At 43.9% G+C, this 19,875-nt stretch overlaps 6 non-coding genes across 6 annotated transcripts; all 6 read right to left on the reverse strand.

The window, feature by feature from the left end:
* Nucleotides 1–787: 787 nt before the first annotated feature.
* TRNAF-GAA (transfer RNA phenylalanine (anticodon GAA)) lies at nt 788–860 on the reverse strand. The gene has a single exon. It is a non-coding gene; the product is annotated as a tRNA-Phe (tRNA).
* An 895-nt stretch (nt 861–1,755) lies between these two features.
* TRNAF-GAA (transfer RNA phenylalanine (anticodon GAA)) lies at nt 1,756–1,828 on the reverse strand. The gene has a single exon. It is a non-coding gene; the product is annotated as a tRNA-Phe (tRNA).
* A 3,150-nt stretch (nt 1,829–4,978) lies between these two features.
* TRNAF-GAA (transfer RNA phenylalanine (anticodon GAA)) lies at nt 4,979–5,051 on the reverse strand. Its single transcript has one exon. It is a non-coding gene; the product is annotated as a tRNA-Phe (tRNA).
* An 895-nt stretch (nt 5,052–5,946) lies between these two features.
* On the reverse strand, nt 5,947–6,019 carry TRNAF-GAA (transfer RNA phenylalanine (anticodon GAA)). The gene has a single exon. It is a non-coding gene; the product is annotated as a tRNA-Phe (tRNA).
* Nucleotides 6,020–14,008: 7,989 nt separating this feature from the next.
* TRNAF-GAA (transfer RNA phenylalanine (anticodon GAA)) lies at nt 14,009–14,081 on the reverse strand. The gene has a single exon. It is a non-coding gene; the product is annotated as a tRNA-Phe (tRNA).
* Nucleotides 14,082–19,163: 5,082 nt separating this feature from the next.
* Nucleotides 19,164–19,236, reverse strand: TRNAF-GAA (transfer RNA phenylalanine (anticodon GAA)). The gene has a single exon. It is a non-coding gene; the product is annotated as a tRNA-Phe (tRNA).
* Nucleotides 19,237–19,875: the final 639 nt, after the last annotated feature.

A 19,875-nucleotide genomic window follows, 5' to 3' on the forward strand; every position in this document is an offset into this window, starting at 1 on the left:
TTTGCAACGCCTACTGCCGCCATGCAATCTGAATCAGCATTTCTTTATCAAACAGGTGCGTTCACCTGCGTGACTGTTTCACTCGTTAGAATTATTGCAAAATACTTGTATACCGACAGATTTAACAAAAAAGTGCTTTGGACGCTGAAACCCGGGATCGAGCCAAGGACCTTTAGATGTTCAGTTTAACGCTCTCCCAACTGCGCTATTTCGGTTGACGGGAGAAGAGTGACAGCGGGATTTAAGAGTTCTTGCGTTCCGGTAAAACCGCTTTATTAGAGCTGTTGCACATTATTACGTGTATTTCACGCTTTTCCGGTTCTTTTGCAATGCCTACTCCCGCGATGCAATCTGAATCAGCATTTCTTTATCAAGCATGTGTGTTCACCTGCGTAACCGTTTCACTCCTCAGAATTGATGCAAAATACTTGTATACCGACAGATTTACCAAAAAATTGCTTTGGACGCAGAAACCCGGGATCGAGCCAAGGACCTTTATATGTTCAGATTAACGCTTTCCCAACTCAGATATTTCAGCAGACGGGAGAAGAGTGACAGCGGGATTTAAGAGTTCTTGCGTTTCGGTAAAACCGCTTTATTAGAGCTGTTGCACATTATTACGTGTATTTCACGCTTTTCCGGTTCTTTTGCAATGCCTACTTCCGCGATGCAATCTGAATCAGCATTTCTTTATCAAGCATGTGTGTTCACCTTCGTAAACGTTTCACTCGTTAGAAGTATTGCAAAATACTTGTATACCGAGAGATTTAACAAAAAGTTCTCTGGACGCCGAAACCCGGGATCGAGCCAAGGACCTTTAGATTTTCAGTCTAACGCTCTCCGAACTGAGCTATTTCGGCATACGGGAGAAGAGTGAAAGCGGCATTTAACAGTTCTTCCGTTTCAGTAAAACTGCTTTATTAGGGCTGTTGCACAATACTACATGTCTTTCACGCGGTTCCGGTTCTTTTGCAACGCCTACTGCCGCGATTCAATCTGATTCAGCATTTCTTTATCAAGCAGGTGTGTTCACCTGCGTAACCGTTTCACTCGTTAGAATTCTTGCAAAATACTTGTATACCGACAGATTTAACAAATCGTGCTTTGGACGACGAAACCCGGGATCGAGACAAGGACCTTTATATGTTCAGATTATTGCTCTCCCAACTGAGCTATTTCAGCAGACGGGAGAAGAGTGAAAGCGGGATCTAGCAGTTCTTGCGCTTCGGTAAAACGGCTTTATTAGAGCTGTTGCACATTACTACATGTCTTTCACGCTGTTCCGGTTCTTTTGCAACGCCTACTGTCGCGATGCAATCTGAATCAGCATTTCTTTATCAAGCAGGTGTGTTCTCCTGCTTAACCGTTTCACTCGTTAGAATTCTTGCAAAATACTTGTATACCGACAGATTTAACAAAAAAGTGCTTTGGACGCTGAAACCCGGGATCGAGCGAAGGACCTTTATGTGTTCAGATTAACGCTCTCCCTACTGAGCTATTTCAGCAATCGGAAGAAGAGTGACAGCGGGATCTAGCAGTTCTTGCGCTTCGGTAAAACTGCTTTATTAGAGCTGTTGCACATTACTACATGTCTTTCACGCTGTTCCGGTTTTTTTGCAACGCCTACTGTCGCGATGCAATCTGAATCAGCATTTCTTTATCAAGCAGGTGTGTTCAGCTGCGTAACCGTTTCACTCGTTAGAATTCTTGCAAAATACTTGTATACCGACAGATTTCAAAGAAAAGTGCTTTGGACGCTGAAACCCGGGATCGAGCCAAGGACCTTTAGATGTTCAGTTTAACGCTCTCCCAACTGAGCTATTTCAGCAGACGGGAGAAGAGTGACAGCGGGATATAGCAGTTCTTGCGCTTCGGTAAAACTGCTTTATTAGAGCTGTTGCGCATTACTACATGCCTTTCTCGCTGTTCCGGTTCTTTTGCAACGCCTACTGTCGCGATGAAATCTGAATCAGCATTCCTTTATCAAGCAGGTGTGTTCACCTGCATAACCGTTTCACTCGTTAGAATTCTTGCAAAATACTTGTATACCGACAGATTCAACAAAAAAGTGCGTTGGACGCTGAAACCCGCGATCGAGCCAAGGACCTTTATATGTTCAGATTAACGCTCTCCCAACTGAGATATTTCAGCAGACGGGAGAAGAGTGACATCGGGATCTAGCAGTTCCTGCGCTTCGGTAAAACTGCTTTATTAAAGCTGTTGCACATTACTACATGTCTTTCACGCTGTTCCGGTTCTTTTGCAACGCCTACTGTCGCGATGCAATCTGAATCAGCATTTCTTTATCAAGCAGGTGTGTTCACCTGCGTAACCGTTTCACTCGTTAGAATTATTGCGAAATACTTGTATACCGAGAGATTTAACAAAAAGTTTTCTGGACGCCGAAACCCGGGATCGATATAAGAACCTTTATATGTTCACTTTAACGCTCTCCCAACTGAGCTATTTCAGCAGACGGGGGAAGAGACACAGCGGGATCTAACAGTTCTTGCGCTTCGGTAAAACCGCTTTATTAAAGCTGTTGCTCATTATAACATGTCTTTCACGCTGTTCCGGTTTTTTCGCAATGCCTACTCCCGCGATGCAATCTGAATCAGCATTTCTTTATCAAGCATGTGTGTTTACCTGCGTAACCGTTTCACTCGTTAGAATTATTGCAAAATACTTGTATACCGACAGATTTAACAAAAAAGTGCTTTGGGCGCTGAAACCCGGGATCGAGCCAAGGACCTTTATATGTTCAGATTAACGCTCTCCCTACTGAGCTATTTCAGCTATCGGAAGAAGAGTGACAGCGGGATCTAGCAGTTCTTGCGCTTCGGTAAAACTGCTTTATTAGAGCTGTTGCACATTACTACATGTCTTTCACGCTGTTCCGGTTTTTTTGCAACGCCTACTGTCGCAATGCAATCTGAATCACCATTTCTTTATCAAGCAGGTGTGTTCACCTGCGTAACCGTTTCACTCGTTAGAATTATTGCGAAATACTTGTATACCGAGAGATTTAAAAATGTGTTTTGGACGCTGAAACCCGGGATCGAGCCAAGGACCTTTAGATGTTCATTTTAACGCTCTCCCAACTGAGCTATTTCAGCAGACGGGAGAAGAGTGACAGCGGGATATAGCAGTTCTTGCGCTTCGGTAAAACTGCTTTATTAGAGCTGTTGCGCATTACTACATGCCTTTCTCGCTGTTCCGGTTCTTTTGCAACGCCTACTGTCGCGATGAAATCTGAATCAGCATTCCTTTATCAAGCAGGTGTGTTCACCTGCGTAACCGTTTCACTCGTTAGAATTCTTGCAAAATACTTGTATACCGACAGATTCAACAAAAAAGTGCGTTGGACGCTGAAACCCGGGATCGAGCCAAGGACCTTTATATGTTCAGATTAACGCTCTCCCAACTGAGATATTTCAGCAGACGGGAGAAGAGTGACAGCGGGATCTAGCAGTTCCTGCGCTTCGGTAAAACTGCTTTATTAAAGCTGTTGCACATTACTACATGTCTTTCACGCTGTTCCGGTTCTTTTGCAACGCCTACTGTCGCGATGCAATCTGAATCAGCATTTCTTTATCAAGCAGGTGTGTTCACCTGCGTAACCGTTTCACTCGTTAGAATTATTGCGAAATACTTGTATACCGAGAGATTTAACAAAAAGTTCTCTGGACGCCGAAACCCGGGATCGATATAAGAACCTTTATATGTTCAGTTTAACGCTCTCCCAACTGAGCTATTTCAGCAGACGGGAGAAGAGTGACAGCGGGATATACCAGTTCTTGCGCTTCGGTAAAACTGCTTTATTAGAGCTGTTGCGCATTACTACATGCCTTTCTCGCTGTTCCGGTTCTTTTGCAACGCCTACTGTCGCGATGAAATCTGAATCAGCATTCCTTTATCAAGCAGGTGTGTTCACCTGCGTAACCGTTTCACTCGTTAGAATTCTTGCAAAATACTTGTATACCGACAGTTTTACAAAAAAGTGCTTTGGACGCTGAAACCCGGGATCGAGCCAAGGACCTTTATATGTTCAGATTAACGCTCTCCCAACTGAGCTATTTCAGCAGAGGGGAGAAGAGTGACAGCGGGATCTAGCAGTTCTTGCGCTTCGGTAAAACTGCTTTATTAGAGCTGTTGCACATTACTACATGTTTTTCACGCGGTTCCGGTTCTTTTGCAACGCCTACTGCCGCCATGCAATCTGAATCAGCATTTCTTTATCAAACAGGTGCGTTCACCTGCGTGACTGTTTCACTCGTTAGAATTATTGCAAAATACTTGTATACCGACAGATTTAACAAAAAAGTGCTTTGGACGCTGAAACCCGGGATCGAGCCAAGGACCTTTAGATGTTCAGTTTAACGCTCTCCCAACTGCGCTATTTCGGTTGACGGGAGAAGAGTGACAGCGGGATTTAAGAGTTCTTGCGTTCCGGTAAAACCGCTTTATTAGAGCTGTTGCACATTATTACGTGTATTTCACGCTTTTCCGGTTCTTTTGCAATGCCTACTCCCGCGATGCAATCTGAATCAGCATTTCTTTATCAAGCATGTGTGTTCACCTGCGTAACCGTTTCACTCCTCAGAATTGATGCAAAATACTTGTATACCGACAGATTTACCAAAAAATTGCTTTGGACGCAGAAACCCGGGATCGAGCCAAGGACCTTTATATGTTCAGATTAACGCTTTCCCAACTCAGATATTTCAGCAGACGGGAGAAGAGTGACAGCGGGATTTAAGAGTTCTTGCGTTTCGGTAAAACCGCTTTATTAGAGCTGTTGCACATTATTACGTGTATTTCACGCTTTTCCGGTTCTTTTGCAATGCCTACTTCCGCGATGCAATCTGAATCAGCATTTCTTTATCAAGCATGTGTGTTCACCTTCGTAAACGTTTCACTCGTTAGAAGTATTGCAAAATACTTGTATACCGAGAGATTTAACAAAAAGTTCTCTGGACGCCGAAACCCGGGATCGAGCCAAGGACCTTTAGATTTTCAGTCTAACGCTCTCCGAACTGAGCTATTTCGGCATACGGGAGAAGAGTGAAAGCGGCATTTAACAGTTCTTCCGTTTCAGTAAAACTGCTTTATTAGGGCTGTTGCACAATACTACATGTCTTTCACGCGGTTCCGGTTCTTTTGCAACGCCTACTGCCGCGATTCAATCTGATTCAGCATTTCTTTATCAAGCAGGTGTGTTCACCTGCGTAACCGTTTCACTCGTTAGAATTCTTGCAAAATACTTGTATACCGACAGATTTAACAAATCGTGCTTTGGACGACGAAACCCGGGATCGAGACAAGGACCTTTATATGTTCAGATTATTGCTCTCCCAACTGAGCTATTTCAGCAGACGGGAGAAGAGTGAAAGCGGGATCTAGCAGTTCTTGCGCTTCGGTAAAACGGCTTTATTAGAGCTGTTGCACATTACTACATGTCTTTCACGCTGTTCCGGTTCTTTTGCAACGCCTACTGTCGCGATGCAATCTGAATCAGCATTTCTTTATCAAGCAGGTGTGTTCTCCTGCTTAACCGTTTCACTCGTTAGAATTCTTGCAAAATACTTGTATACCGACAGATTTAACAAAAAAGTGCTTTGGACGCTGAAACCCGGGATCGAGCGAAGGACCTTTATGTGTTCAGATTAACGCTCTCCCTACTGAGCTATTTCAGCAATCGGAAGAAGAGTGACAGCGGGATCTAGCAGTTCTTGCGCTTCGGTAAAACTGCTTTATTAGAGCTGTTGCACATTACTACATGTCTTTCACGCTGTTCCGGTTTTTTTGCAACGCCTACTGTCGCGATGCAATCTGAATCAGCATTTCTTTATCAAGCAGGTGTGTTCAGCTGCGTAACCGTTTCACTCGTTAGAATTCTTGCAAAATACTTGTATACCGACAGATTTCAAAGAAAAGTGCTTTGGACGCTGAAACCCGGGATCGAGCCAAGGACCTTTAGATGTTCAGTTTAACGCTCTCCCAACTGAGCTATTTCAGCAGACGGGAGAAGAGTGACAGCGGGATATAGCAGTTCTTGCGCTTCGGTAAAACTGCTTTATTAGAGCTGTTGCGCATTACTACATGCCTTTCTCGCTGTTCCGGTTCTTTTGCAACGCCTACTGTCGCGATGAAATCTGAATCAGCATTCCTTTATCAAGCAGGTGTGTTCACCTGCATAACCGTTTCACTCGTTAGAATTCTTGCAAAATACTTGTATACCGACAGATTCAACAAAAAAGTGCGTTGGACGCTGAAACCCGCGATCGAGCCAAGGACCTTTATATGTTCAGATTAACGCTCTCCCAACTGAGATATTTCAGCAGACGGGAGAAGAGTGACATCGGGATCTAGCAGTTCCTGCGCTTCGGTAAAACTGCTTTATTAAAGCTGTTGCACATTACTACATGTCTTTCACGCTGTTCCGGTTCTTTTGCAACGCCTACTGTCGCGATGCAATCTGAATCAGCATTTCTTTATCAAGCAGGTGTGTTCACCTGCGTAACCGTTTCACTCGTTAGAATTATTGCGAAATACTTGTATACCGAGAGATTTAACAAAAAGTTTTCTGGACGCCGAAACCCGGGATCGATATAAGAACCTTTATATGTTCACTTTAACGCTCTCCCAACTGAGCTATTTCAGCAGACGGGGGAAGAGACACAGCGGGATCTAACAGTTCTTGCGCTTCGGTAAAACCGCTTTATTAAAGCTGTTGCTCATTATAACATGTCTTTCACGCTGTTCCGGTTTTTTCGCAATGCCTACTCCCGCGATGCAATCTGAATCAGCATTTCTTTATCAAGCATGTGTGTTTACCTGCGTAACCGTTTCACTCGTTAGAATTATTGCAAAATACTTGTATACCGACAGATTTAACAAAAAAGTGCTTTGGGCGCTGAAACCCGGGATCGAGCCAAGGACCTTTATATGTTCAGATTAACGCTCTCCCTACTGAGCTATTTCAGCTATCGGAAGAAGAGTGACAGCGGGATCTAGCAGTTCTTGCGCTTCGGTAAAACTGCTTTATTAGAGCTGTTGCACATTACTACATGTCTTTCACGCTGTTCCGGTTTTTTTGCAACGCCTACTGTCGCAATGCAATCTGAATCACCATTTCTTTATCAAGCAGGTGTGTTCACCTGCGTAACCGTTTCACTCGTTAGAATTATTGCGAAATACTTGTATACCGAGAGATTTAAAAATGTGTTTTGGACGCTGAAACCCGGGATCGAGCCAAGGACCTTTAGATGTTCATTTTAACGCTCTCCCAACTGAGCTATTTCAGCAGACGGGAGAAGAGTGACAGCGGGATATAGCAGTTCTTGCGCTTCGGTAAAACTGCTTTATTAGAGCTGTTGCGCATTACTACATGCCTTTCTCGCTGTTCCGGTTCTTTTGCAACGCCTACTGTCGCGATGAAATCTGAATCAGCATTCCTTTATCAAGCAGGTGTGTTCACCTGCGTAACCGTTTCACTCGTTAGAATTCTTGCAAAATACTTGTATACCGACAGATTCAACAAAAAAGTGCGTTGGACGCTGAAACCCGGGATCGAGCCAAGGACCTTTATATGTTCAGATTAACGCTCTCCCAACTGAGATATTTCAGCAGACGGGAGAAGAGTGACAGCGGGATCTAGCAGTTCCTGCGCTTCGGTAAAACTGCTTTATTAAAGCTGTTGCACATTACTACATGTCTTTCACGCTGTTCCGGTTCTTTTGCAACGCCTACTGTCGCGATGCAATCTGAATCAGCATTTCTTTATCAAGCAGGTGTGTTCACCTGCGTAACCGTTTCACTCGTTAGAATTATTGCGAAATACTTGTATACCGAGAGATTTAACAAAAAGTTCTCTGGACGCCGAAACCCGGGATCGATATAAGAACCTTTATATGTTCAGTTTAACGCTCTCCCAACTGAGCTATTTCAGCAGACGGGAGAAGAGTGACAGCGGGATATACCAGTTCTTGCGCTTCGGTAAAACTGCTTTATTAGAGCTGTTGCGCATTACTACATGCCTTTCTCGCTGTTCCGGTTCTTTTGCAACGCCTACTGTCGCGATGAAATCTGAATCAGCATTCCTTTATCAAGCAGGTGTGTTCACCTGCGTAACCGTTTCACTCGTTAGAATTCTTGCAAAATACTTGTATACCGACAGATTCAACAAAAAAGTGCGTTGGACGCTGAAACCCGGGATCGAGCCAAGGACCTTTATATGTTCAGATTAACGCTCTCCCAACTGAGATATTTCAGCAGACGGGAGAAGAGTGACAGCGGGATCTAGCAGTTCTTGCGCTTCGGTAAAACTGCTTTATTAAAGCTGTTGCACATTACTACATGTCTTTCACGCTGTTCCGGTTCTTTTGCAACGCCTACTGTCGCGATGCAATCTGAATCAGCATTTCTTTATCAAGCAGGTGTGTTCACCTGCGTAACCGTTTCACTCGTTAGAATTATTGCGAAATACTTGTATACCGAGAGATTTAACAAAAAGTTCTCTGGATGCCGAAACCCGGGATCGATATAAGAACCTTTATATGTTCAGTTTAACGCTCTCCCAACTGAGCTATTTCAGCAGACGGGAGAAGAGAGACAGCGGGATCTAACAGTTCTTGCGCTTCGGTAAAACCGCTTTATTAAAGCTTTTGCTCATTATTACATGTCTTTCACGCTGTTCCGGTTTTTTCGCAATGCCTACTCCCGCGATGCAATCTGAATCAGCATTTCTTTATCAAGCATGTGTGTTTACCTGCGTAACCGTTTCACTCGTTAGAATTATTGCAAAATACTTGTATACCGACAGATTTAACAAAAAAGTGATTTGGACGCTGAAACCCGGGATCGAGCCAAGGACCTTTATATGTTCAGATTAACGCTCTCCCTACTGAGCTATTTCAGCAATCGGAAGAAGAGTGACAGCGGGATCTAGCAGTTCTTGCGCTTCGGTAAAACTGCTTTATTAGAGCTGTTGCACATTACTACATGTCTTTCACGCTGTTCCGGTTTTTTTGCAACGCCTACTGTCGCGATGCAATCTGAATCAGCATTTCTTTATCAAGCAGGTGTGTTCACCTGCGTAACCGTTTCACTCGTTAGAATTATTGCGAAATACTTGTATACCGAGAGATTTAAAAATGTGTTTTGGACGCTGAAACCCGGGATCGAGCCAAAGACCTTTAGATGTTCATTTTAACGCTCTCCCAACTGAGCTATTTCGGCAGACGGAAGAAGAGTGACAGCGGGATTTAACAGTTCTTGCGTTTGGGTAAAATTGCTTTATTAGAGCTGTTGCACATTACTACATGTCTTTCATGCTGTTCCGGTTCTTTTGCAACGCCTACTGTCGCGATGCAATCTGAATCAGCATTTCTTTATCAAGCATGTGTGTTCACCTGCGTAACTGTGTAACTCGTTAGAATTCTTGCAAAATACTTGTATACCGACAGATTTAACAAATCGTGCTTTGGACGACGAAACCCGGGATCGAGCCAAGGACCCATATATGTTCAGATTACCGCTCTCCCTACTGAGCTATTTCAGCAGACGGGAGAAGAGTGACAGCGGGATCTAGCAGTTCTTGCGCTTCGGTAAAACGGCTTTATTAGAGCTGTTGCACATTACTACATGTCTTTCACGCTGTTCCGGTTCTTTTGCAACGCCTACTGTCGCGATGCAATCTGAATCAGCATTTCTTTATCAAGCAGGTGTGTTCACCTGCGTAACCATTTCACTCGTTAGAATTCTAGCAAAATACTTGTATACCGACAGATTTAACAAAAAGGTGCTTTGGACGCTGAAACCCGGGATCGAGCGAAGGACCTTTATGTGTTCAGATTAACGCTCTCCCTACTGAGCAATTTCAGCAATCGGAAGAAGAGTGACAGCGGGATCTAGCAGTTCTTGCGCTTCGGTAAAATTGCTTTATTAGAGCTGTTGCACATTACTACATGTCTTTCACGCTGTTCCGGTTTTTCGCAACGCCTACTGTCGCGATGCAATCTGAATCAGCATTTCTTTATCAAGCAGGTGTGTTCAGCTGCGTAACCGTTTCACTCGTTAGAATTCTTGCAAAATACTTGTATACCGACAGATTTAACAAAAAAGTGCTTTGGACGCTGAAACCCGGGATCGAGCCAAGGACCTTTAGATGTTCACAATAACGCTCTCCCTACTGAGCTATTTCGGCAGACGGGAGAAGAGTGACAGCGGGATCTAGCAGTTCTTGCGCTTCGGTAAAACTGCTTTATTAAAGCTGTTGCACATTACTACATGTCTTTCACGCTGTTCCGGTTCTTTTGCAACGCCTACTGTCGCGATGCAATCTGGATCAGCATTCCTTTATCAAGCAGGTGTGTTCACCTGCGTAACCGTTTCACTCGTAAGAATTCTTGCAAAATACTTGTACACCGACAGATTTAACAAAAAAGTGCTTTGGACGCTGCAACCCGGGATCGAGCCAAGGACCTTTAGATGTTCAGTTTAACGCTCTCCCAACTGAGCTATTTCAGCAGACGGGAGAAGAGTGACAGCGGGATCTAGCAGTTCTTGCGCTTCGGTAAGACTGCTTTATTAGAGCTGTTGCACATTACTACATGTCTTTCACGCGGTTCTGGTTCTTTTGCAACGCCTACTGCCGCGATGCAATCTGATTCAGCATTTCTTTATCAAGCATGTGTCTTCACCTGCGTAACTGTTTAACTCGTTAGAATTCTTGCAAAATACTTGTATACCGACAGATTTACCAAATCGTGCTTTGGACGACGAAACCCGGGATCGAGCCAAGGACCTTTAGATGTTCATTTTAACGCTCTCCCAACTGAGCTATTTCGGCAGACGGAAGAAGAGTGACAGCGGGATTTAACAGTTCTTGCGTTTGGGTAAAATTGCTTTATTAGAGCTGTTGCACATTACTACATGTCTTTCACGCTGTTCCGGTTCTTTTGCAACGCCTACTGTCGCGATGCAATCTGAATCAGCATTTCTTTATCAAGCATGTGTATTCACCTGCGTAACTGTGTAGAAATCTCGTTAGAATTCTTGCAAAATACTTGTATACCGACAGATTTAACAAATCGTGCTTTGGACGACGAAACCCGGGATCGAGCCAAGGACCCATATATGTTCAGATTAACGCTCTCCCTACTGAGCTATTTCAGCAGACGGGAGAAGAGTGAAAGCGGGATCTAGCAGTTCTTGCGCTTCGGTAAAACGGCTTTATTAGAGCTGTTGCGCATTACTACATGCCTTTCTCGCTGTTCCGGTTCTTTTGCAACGCCTACTGTCGCGATGAAATCTGAATCAGCATTCCTTTATCAAGCAGGTGTGTTCACCTGCGTAACCGTTTCACTCGTTAGAATTCTTGCAAAATACTTGTATACCGACAGATTCAACAAAAAAGTGCGTTGGACGCTGAAACCCGGGATCGAGCCAAGGACCTTTATATGTTCAGATTAACGCTCTCCCAACTGAGATATTTCAGCAGACGGGAGAAGAGTGACAGCGGGATCTAGCAGTTCTTGCGCTTCGGTAAAACTGCTTTATTAAAGCTGTTGCACATTACTACATGTCTTTCACGCTGTTCCGGTTCTTTTGCAACGCCTACTGTCGCGATGCAATCTGAATCAGCATTTCTTTATCAAGCAGGTGTGTTCACCTGCGTAACCGTTTCACTCGTTAGAATTATTGCGAAATACTTGTATACCGAGAGACTTAAAAAAAGTGTTTTGGACGCTGAAACCCGGGATCGAGCCAAGGACCTTTAGATGTTCATTTTAACGCTCTCCCAACTGAGCTATTTCAGCAGACGGGAGAAGAGTGACAGCGGGATCTAGCAGTTCTTGCGCTTCGGTAAGACTGCTTTATTAGAGCTGTTGCACATTACTACATGTCTTTCACGCGGTTCTGGTTCTTTTGCAACGCCTACTGCCGCGATGCAATCTGATTCAGCATTTCTTTATCAAGCATGTGTCTTCACCTGCGTAACTGTTTAACTCGTTAGAATTCTTGCAAAATACTTGTATACCGACAGATTTACCAAATCGTGCTTTGGACGACGAAACCCGGGATCGAGCCAAGGACCTTTAGATGTTCATTTTAACGCTCTCCCAACTGAGCTATTTCGGCAGACGGAAGAAGAGTGACAGCGGGATTTAACAGTTCTTGCGTTTGGGTAAAATTGCTTTATTAGAGCTGTTGCACATTACTACATGTCTTTCACGCTGTTCCGGTTCTTTTGCAACGCCTACTGTCGCGATGCAATCTGAATCAGCATTTCTTTATCAAGCATGTGTATTCACCTGCGTAACTGTGTAGAAATCTCGTTAGAATTCTTGCAAAATACTTGTATACCGACAGATTTAACAAATCGTGCTTTGGACGACGAAACCCGGGATCGAGCCAAGGACCCATATATGTTCAGATTAACGCTCTCCCTACTGAGCTATTTCAGCAGACGGGAGAAGAGTGAAAGCGGGATCTAGCAGTTCTTGCGCTTCGGTAAAACGGCTTTATTAGAGCTGTTGCGCATTACTACATGCCTTTCTCGCTGTTCCGGTTCTTTTGCAACGCCTACTGTCGCGATGAAATCTGAATCAGCATTCCTTTATCAAGCAGGTGTGTTCACCTGCGTAACCGTTTCACTCGTTAGAATTCTTGCAAAATACTTGTATACCGACAGATTCAACAAAAAAGTGCGTTGGACGCTGAAACCCGGGATCGAGCCAAGGACCTTTATATGTTCAGATTAACGCTCTCCCAACTGAGATATTTCAGCAGACGGGAGAAGAGTGACAGCGGGATCTAGCAGTTCTTGCGCTTCGGTAAAACTGCTTTATTAAAGCTGTTGCACATTACTACATGTCTTTCACGCTGTTCCGGTTCTTTTGCAACGCCTACTGTCGCGATGCAATCTGAATCAGCATTTCTTTATCAAGCAGGTGTGTTCACCTGCGTAACCGTTTCACTCGTTAGAATTATTGCGAAATACTTGTATACCGAGAGACTTAAAAAAAGTGTTTTGGACGCTGAAACCCGGGATCGAGCCAAGGACCTTTAGATGTTCATTTTAACGCTCTCCCAACTGAGCTATTTCGGCAGACGGGAGAAGTGTGACAGCGGGATTTAACAGTTCTTGCGTTTGGGAAAAATTGCTTTATTAGAGCTGTTGCACATTACTACATGTCTTTCACGCTGTTCCGGTTCTTTTGCAACGCCTACTGTGGCGATGCAATCTGAATCAGCATTTCTTTATGAAGCATGTGTGTTCACCTGCGTAACTGTGTAACTCGTTAGAATTTTTGCAAAATACTTGTATACCGACAGATTTAACAAATCGTGCTTTGGACGACGAAACCCGGGATCGAGCCAAGGACCTTTATATGTTCAGATTAACGCTCTCCCAACTCAGATATTTCAGCAGACGGGAGAAGAGTGACAGCGGGATTTAAGAGTTCTTGCGTTTCGGTAAAACCGCTTTATTAGAGCTGTTGCACATTATTACGTGTATTTCACGCTTTTCTGGTTCTTTTGCAATGCCTACTGCCGCGATTCAATCTGATTCAGCATTTCTTTATCAAGCATGTGTGTTCACCTGCGTAACTGTTTAACTCGTTAGAATTCTCGCAAAATACTTGTATACCGACAGATTTAACAAATCGTGCTTTGGACGCTGAAACCCGGGATCGAGCCAAAGAGCTTTATATGTTCAGATTAACGCTCTCCCAACTGAGCTATTTCAGCAGACGGGAGAAGAGTGACAGCGGGATCTAGCAGTTCTTGCGCTTCGGTAAAACTGCTTTATTAGAGCTGTTGCACATTACTACATGTCTTTCACGCTGTTCCGGTTCTTTTGCAACGCCTAGTGTCGCGATGCAATCTGAATCAGCATTTCTTTATCAAGCAGGTGTGTTCAGCTGCGTAACCGTTTCACTCGTTAGAATTCTTGCAAAATACTTGTATACCGACAGATTTAACAAAAAAGTGCTTTGGACGCTGAAACCCGGTATCGAGCCAAGGACCTTTAGATGTTCAGTTTAACGCTCTCCCAACTGAGCTATTTCAGCAGACGGGAGAAGAGTGACAGCGGGATCTAGCAGTTCTTGCGCTTCGGCAAAACTGCTTTATTAGAGCTGTTGCACATTACTACATGCCTTTCACGCTGTTCCGGTTCTTTTGCAACGCCTACTGTCGCGATGCAATCTGAATCAGCATTCCTTTATCAAGCAGGTGTGTTCACCTGCGTAACCGTTTCACTCGTTAGAATTCTTTCAAAATACTTGTATACCGACAGATTTAACAAAAAAGTGTTTGGACGCTGAAACCTGGGATCGAGCCAAGGACCTTTATATGTTCAGATTAACGCTCTCCCAACTCAGATATTTCAGCAGACGGGAGAAGAGTGACAGCGGGATTTAAGAGTTCTTGCGTTTCGGTAAAACCGCTTTATTAGAGCTGTTGCACATTATTACGTGTATTTCACGCTTTTCTGGTTCTTTTGCAATGCCTACTGCCGCGATTCAATCTGATTCAGCATTTCTTTATCAAGCATGTGTGTTCACCTGCGTAACTGTTTAACTCGTTAGAATTCTTGCAAAATACTTGTATACCGACAGATTTAACAAATCGTGCTTTGGACGCTGAAACCCGGGATCGAGCCAAAGAGCTTTATATGTTCAGATTAACGCTCTCCCAACTGAGCTATTTCAGCAGACGGGAGAAGAGTGACAGCGGGATTTAGCAGTTCTTGCGCTTCGGTAAAACTGCTTTATTAGAGCTGTTGCGCATTACTACATGCCTTTCTCGCTGTTCCGGTTCTTTTGCAACGCCTACTGTCGCGATGCAATCTGAATCAGCATTCCTTTATGAAGCAGGTGTGTTCACCTGCGTAACCGTTTCACTCGTTAGAATTCTTGCAAAATACTTGTATACCGACAGATTTAACAAAAAAGTGCTTTGGACGCTGAAACCCGGATCGAGCGAAGGACCTTTATGTGTTCATATTAACGCTCTCCCTACTGAGCTATTTCAGCAATCGGAAGAAACGTGACAGCGGGATCTAGCAGTTCTTGCGCTTCGGTAAAACTGCTTTATTAGAGCTGTTGCACATTACTACATCTCTTTCACGCTGTTCCGGTTTTTTGCAACGCCTACTGTCGCGATGCGATCTGAATCAGCATTTCTTTATCAAGCAGGTGTGTTCAGCTGCGTAACCGTTTCACTCGTTAGAATTCTTGCAAAATACTTGTATACCGACAGATTTAACAAAAAAGTCTTTGGACGCTGAAACCCGGGATCGAGCCAAGGACCTTTATATGTTCAGATTAACGCTCTCCCAACTGAGCTATTTCAGCAATCGGAAAAGAGTGACAGCGGGATCTAGCGGTTCTTGCGCTTCGGTAAAACTGCTTTATTAGAGCTGTTGCACATTACTACATGCCTTTCACGTTGTTCCGGTTCTTTTGCAACGCCTACTGTCGCGATGCAATCTGAATCAGCATTCCTTTATCAAGCAGGTGTGTTCATCTGCGTAACTGTTTCACTCGTTAGAATTCTTGCAAAATACTTGTATACCGACAGATTTAACAAAAAAGTGCTTTGGACGCTGAAACCCGGGATCGAGCCAAAGACCTTTATATGTTCAGATTAACGCTCTCCCAACTGAGCTATTTCAGCAATCGGAAAAGAGTGACAGAGGGATCCAGCAGTTCTTGCGCTTCGGTAAAACGGCTTTATTAGAGCTGTTGCACATTACTACATGTCTTTCACACTGTTCCGGTTCTTTTGCAACGCCTACTGTCGCGATGCAATCTGAATCAGCATTTCTTTATCAAGCAGGTGTGTTCATCTGCGTAACTGTTTCACTCGTTAGAATTCTTGCAAAATACTTGTATACCGACAGATTTAACAAAAAAGTGCTTTGGACGCTGAAACCCGGGATCGAGCCAAAGACCTTTATATGTTCAGATTAACGCTCTCCCAACTGAGCTATTTCAGCAATCGGAAAAGAGTGACAGCGGGATCTAGCGGTTCTTGCGCTTCGGTAAAACTGCTTTATTAGAGCTGTTGCACATTACTACATGCCTTTCACGTTGTTCCGGTTCTTTTGCAACGCCTACTGTCGCGATGCAATCTGAATCAGCATTCCTTTATCAAGCAGGTGTGTTCATCTGCGTAACTGTTTCACTCGTTAGAATTCTTGCAAAATACTTGTATACCGACAGATTTAACAAAAAAGTGCTTTGGACGCTGAAACCCGGGATCGAGCCAAGGACCTTTATATGTTCAGATTAACGCTCTCCCAACTGAGCTATTTCAGCAATCGGAAAAGAGTGACAGAGGGATCCAGCAGTTCTTGCGCTTCGGTAAAACGGCTTTATTAGAGCTGTTGCACATTACTACATGTCTTTCACGCTGTTCCGGTTTTTTTGCAACGCCTACTGTCGCGATGCAATCTGAATCAGCATTTCTTTATCAAGCAGGTGTGTTCACCTGCGTAACCGTTTCACTCGTTAGAATTATTGCGAAATACTTGTATACCAAGAGATTTAAAAATGTGTTTTGGACGCTGAAACCCGGGATCGAGCCAAGGACCTTTAGATGTTCATTTTAACGCTCTCCCAACTGAGCTATTTCGGCAGACGGAAGAAGAGTTACAGCGGGATTTAACAGTTCTTGCGTTTGGGTAAAATTGCTTTATTAGAGCTGTTGCACATTACTACATGTCTTTCACGCTGTTCCGGTTCTTTTGCAACGCCTACTGTCGCGATGCAATCTGAATCAGCATTTCTTTATCAAGCATGTGTGTTCACCTGCGTAACTGTGTAGAATTCTCGTTAGAATTCTTGCAAAATACTTGTATACCGACAGATTTAACAAATCGTGCTTTGGACGACGAAACCCGGGATCGAGCCAAGGACCCATATATGTTCAGATTAACGCTCTCCCTACTGAGCTATTTCAGCAGACGGGAGAAGAGTGAAAGCGGGATCTAGCAGTTCTTGCGCTTCGGTAAAACGGCTTTATTAGAGCTGTTGCGCATTACTACATGCCTTTCTCGCTGTTCCGGTTCTTTTGCAACGCCTACTGTCGCGATGAAATCTGAATCAGCATTCCTTTATCAAGCAGGTGTGTTCACCTGCGTAACCGTTTCACTCGTTAGAATTCTTGCAAAATACTTGTATACCGACAGATTCAACAAAAAAGTGCGTTGGACGCTGAAACCCGGGATCGAGCCAAGGACCTTTATATGTTCATTTTAACGCTCTCCCAACTGAGCTATTTCGGCAGACGGGAGAAGAGTGACAGCGGGATTTAACAGTTCTAGCGTTTGGGTAAATTTCTTTATTAGAGCTGTTGCACATTACTACATGTCTTTCACGCTGTTCCGGTTCTTTTGCAACGCCTACTGTGGCGATGCAATCTGAATCAGCATTTCTTTATGAAGCATGTGTGTTCACCTGCGTAACTGTGTAACTCGTTAGAATTTTTGCAAAATACTTGTATCCCGACAGATTTAACAAATCGTGCTTTGGGCACTGAAACCCGGGATCGAGCCAAGGACCTTTATATGTTCAGATTAACGCTCTCCCTACTGAGCTATTTCAGCTATCGGAAGAAGAGTGACAGCGGGATCTAGCAGTTCTTGCGCTTCGGTAAAACTGCTTTATTAGAGCTGTTGCACATTACTACATGTCTTTCACGCTGTTCCGGTTTTTTTGCAACGCCTACTGTCGCAATGCAATCTGAATCACCATTTCTTTATCAAGCAGGTGTGTTCACCTGCGTAACCGTTTCACTCGTTAGAATTATTGCGAAATACTTGTATACCGAGAGATTTAAAAATGTGTTTTGGACGCTGAAACCCGGGATCGAGCCAAGGACCTTTAGATGTTCATTTTAACGCTCTCCCAACTGAGCTATTTCAGCAGACGGGAGAAGAGTGACAGCGGGATATAGCAGTTCTTGCGCTTCGGTAAAACTGCTTTATTAGAGCTGTTGCGCATTACTACATGCCTTTCTCGCTGTTCCGGTTCTTTTGCAACGCCTACTGTCGCGATGAAATCTGAATCAGCATTCCTTTATCAAGCAGGTGTGTTCACCTGCGTAACCGTTTCACTCGTTAGAATTCTTGCAAAATACTTGTATACCGACAGATTCAACAAAAAAGTGCGTTGGACGCTGAAACCCGGGATCGAGCCAAGGACCACCTTTATGTGTTCAGATTAACGCTCTCCCTACTGAGCTATTTCAGCAATCGGAAGAAGAGTGACAGCGGGATCTAGCAGTTCTTGCGCTTCGGTAAAACTGCTTTATTAGAGCTGTTGCACATTACTACATGTCTTTCACGCTGTTCCGGTTTTTTTGCAACGCCTACTGTCGCGATGCAATCTGAATCAGCATTTCTTTATCAAGCAGGTGTGTTCAGCTGCGTAACCGTTTCACTCGTTGGAATTCTTGCAAAATACTTGTATACCGACAGATTTAACAAAAAAGTGCTTTGGACGCTGAAACCCGGGATCGAGCCAAGGACCTTTATATGTTCAGATTAATGCTCTCCCAACTGAGCTATTTCGGCAGACGGGAGAAGAGTGACAGCGGGATCTAGCAGTTCTTGCGCTTCGGTAAAACCGCTTTATTAGAGATTTTGCACATTACTACATGTCTTTCATGCTGTTCCGGTTCTTTTGCAACACCTACTGCCGCGATGCAATCTGAATCAGCATTTCTTTATCAAGCAGGTGTGTTTACCTACGTAACCGTTTCACTCGTTAGAATTCTTGCAAAATACTTGTATACCGACAGATTCAACAAAAAAGTGCGTTGGACGCTGAAACCCGGGATCGAGCCAAGGACCTTTATATGTTCATTTTAACGCTCTCCCAACTGAGCTATTTCGGCAGACGGGAGAAGAGTGACAGCGGGATTTAACAGTTCTTGCGTTTGGGTAAATTTCTTTATTAGAGCTGTTGCACATTACTACATGTCTTTCACGCTGTTCCGGTTCTTTTGCAACGCCTACTGTGGCGATGCAATCTGAATCAGCATTTCTTTATGAAGCATGTGTGTTCACCTGCGTAACTGTGTAACTCGTTAGAATTTTTGCAAAATACTTGTATACCGAGAGATTTAACAAAAAGTTCTCTGGACGCCGAAACCCGGGATCGAGCCAAGGACCTTTAGATTTTCAGTCTAACGCTCTCCGAACTGAGCTATTTCGGCATACGGGAGAAGAGTGAAAGCGGCATTTAACAGTTCTTGCGTTTCAGTAAAACTGCTTTATTAGTGCACATTCACTACATGTCTTTCACGCGGTTCTGGTTCTTTTGCAACGCCTACTGCCGCGATTCAATCTGATTCAGCATTTCTTTATCAAGCATGTGTCTTCACCTGCGTAACTGTTTAACTCGTTAGAATTCTTGCAAAATTCTTGTATACCGACAGATTTACCAAATCGTGCTTTGGACGACGAAACCCGGGATCGAGACAAGGACCTTTATATGTTCAGATTAATGCTCTCCCAACTGAGCTATTTCAGCAGACGGGAGAAGAGTGAAAGCGGGATCTAGCAGTTCTTGCGCTTCGGTAAAACGGCTTTATTAGAGCTGTTGCACATTACTACATGTCTTTCACGCTGTTCCGGTTCTTTTGCAACGCCTACTGTCGCGATGCAATCTGAATCAGCATTTCTTTATCAAGCAGGTGTGTTCACCTGCGTAACCGTTTCACTCGTTAGAATTATTGCGAAATACTTGTATACCAAGAGATTTAAAAATGTGTTTTGGACGCTGAAACCCGGGATCGAGCCAAGGACCTTTAGATGTTCATTTTAACGCTCTCCCAACTGAGCTATTTCGGCAG

Source organism: Rhipicephalus microplus, chromosome X (assembly GCF_043290135.1).
Source record: "Rhipicephalus microplus isolate Deutch F79 chromosome X, USDA_Rmic, whole genome shotgun sequence".
NCBI classification, from domain to species: domain Eukaryota; kingdom Metazoa; phylum Arthropoda; class Arachnida; order Ixodida; family Ixodidae; genus Rhipicephalus; species Rhipicephalus microplus.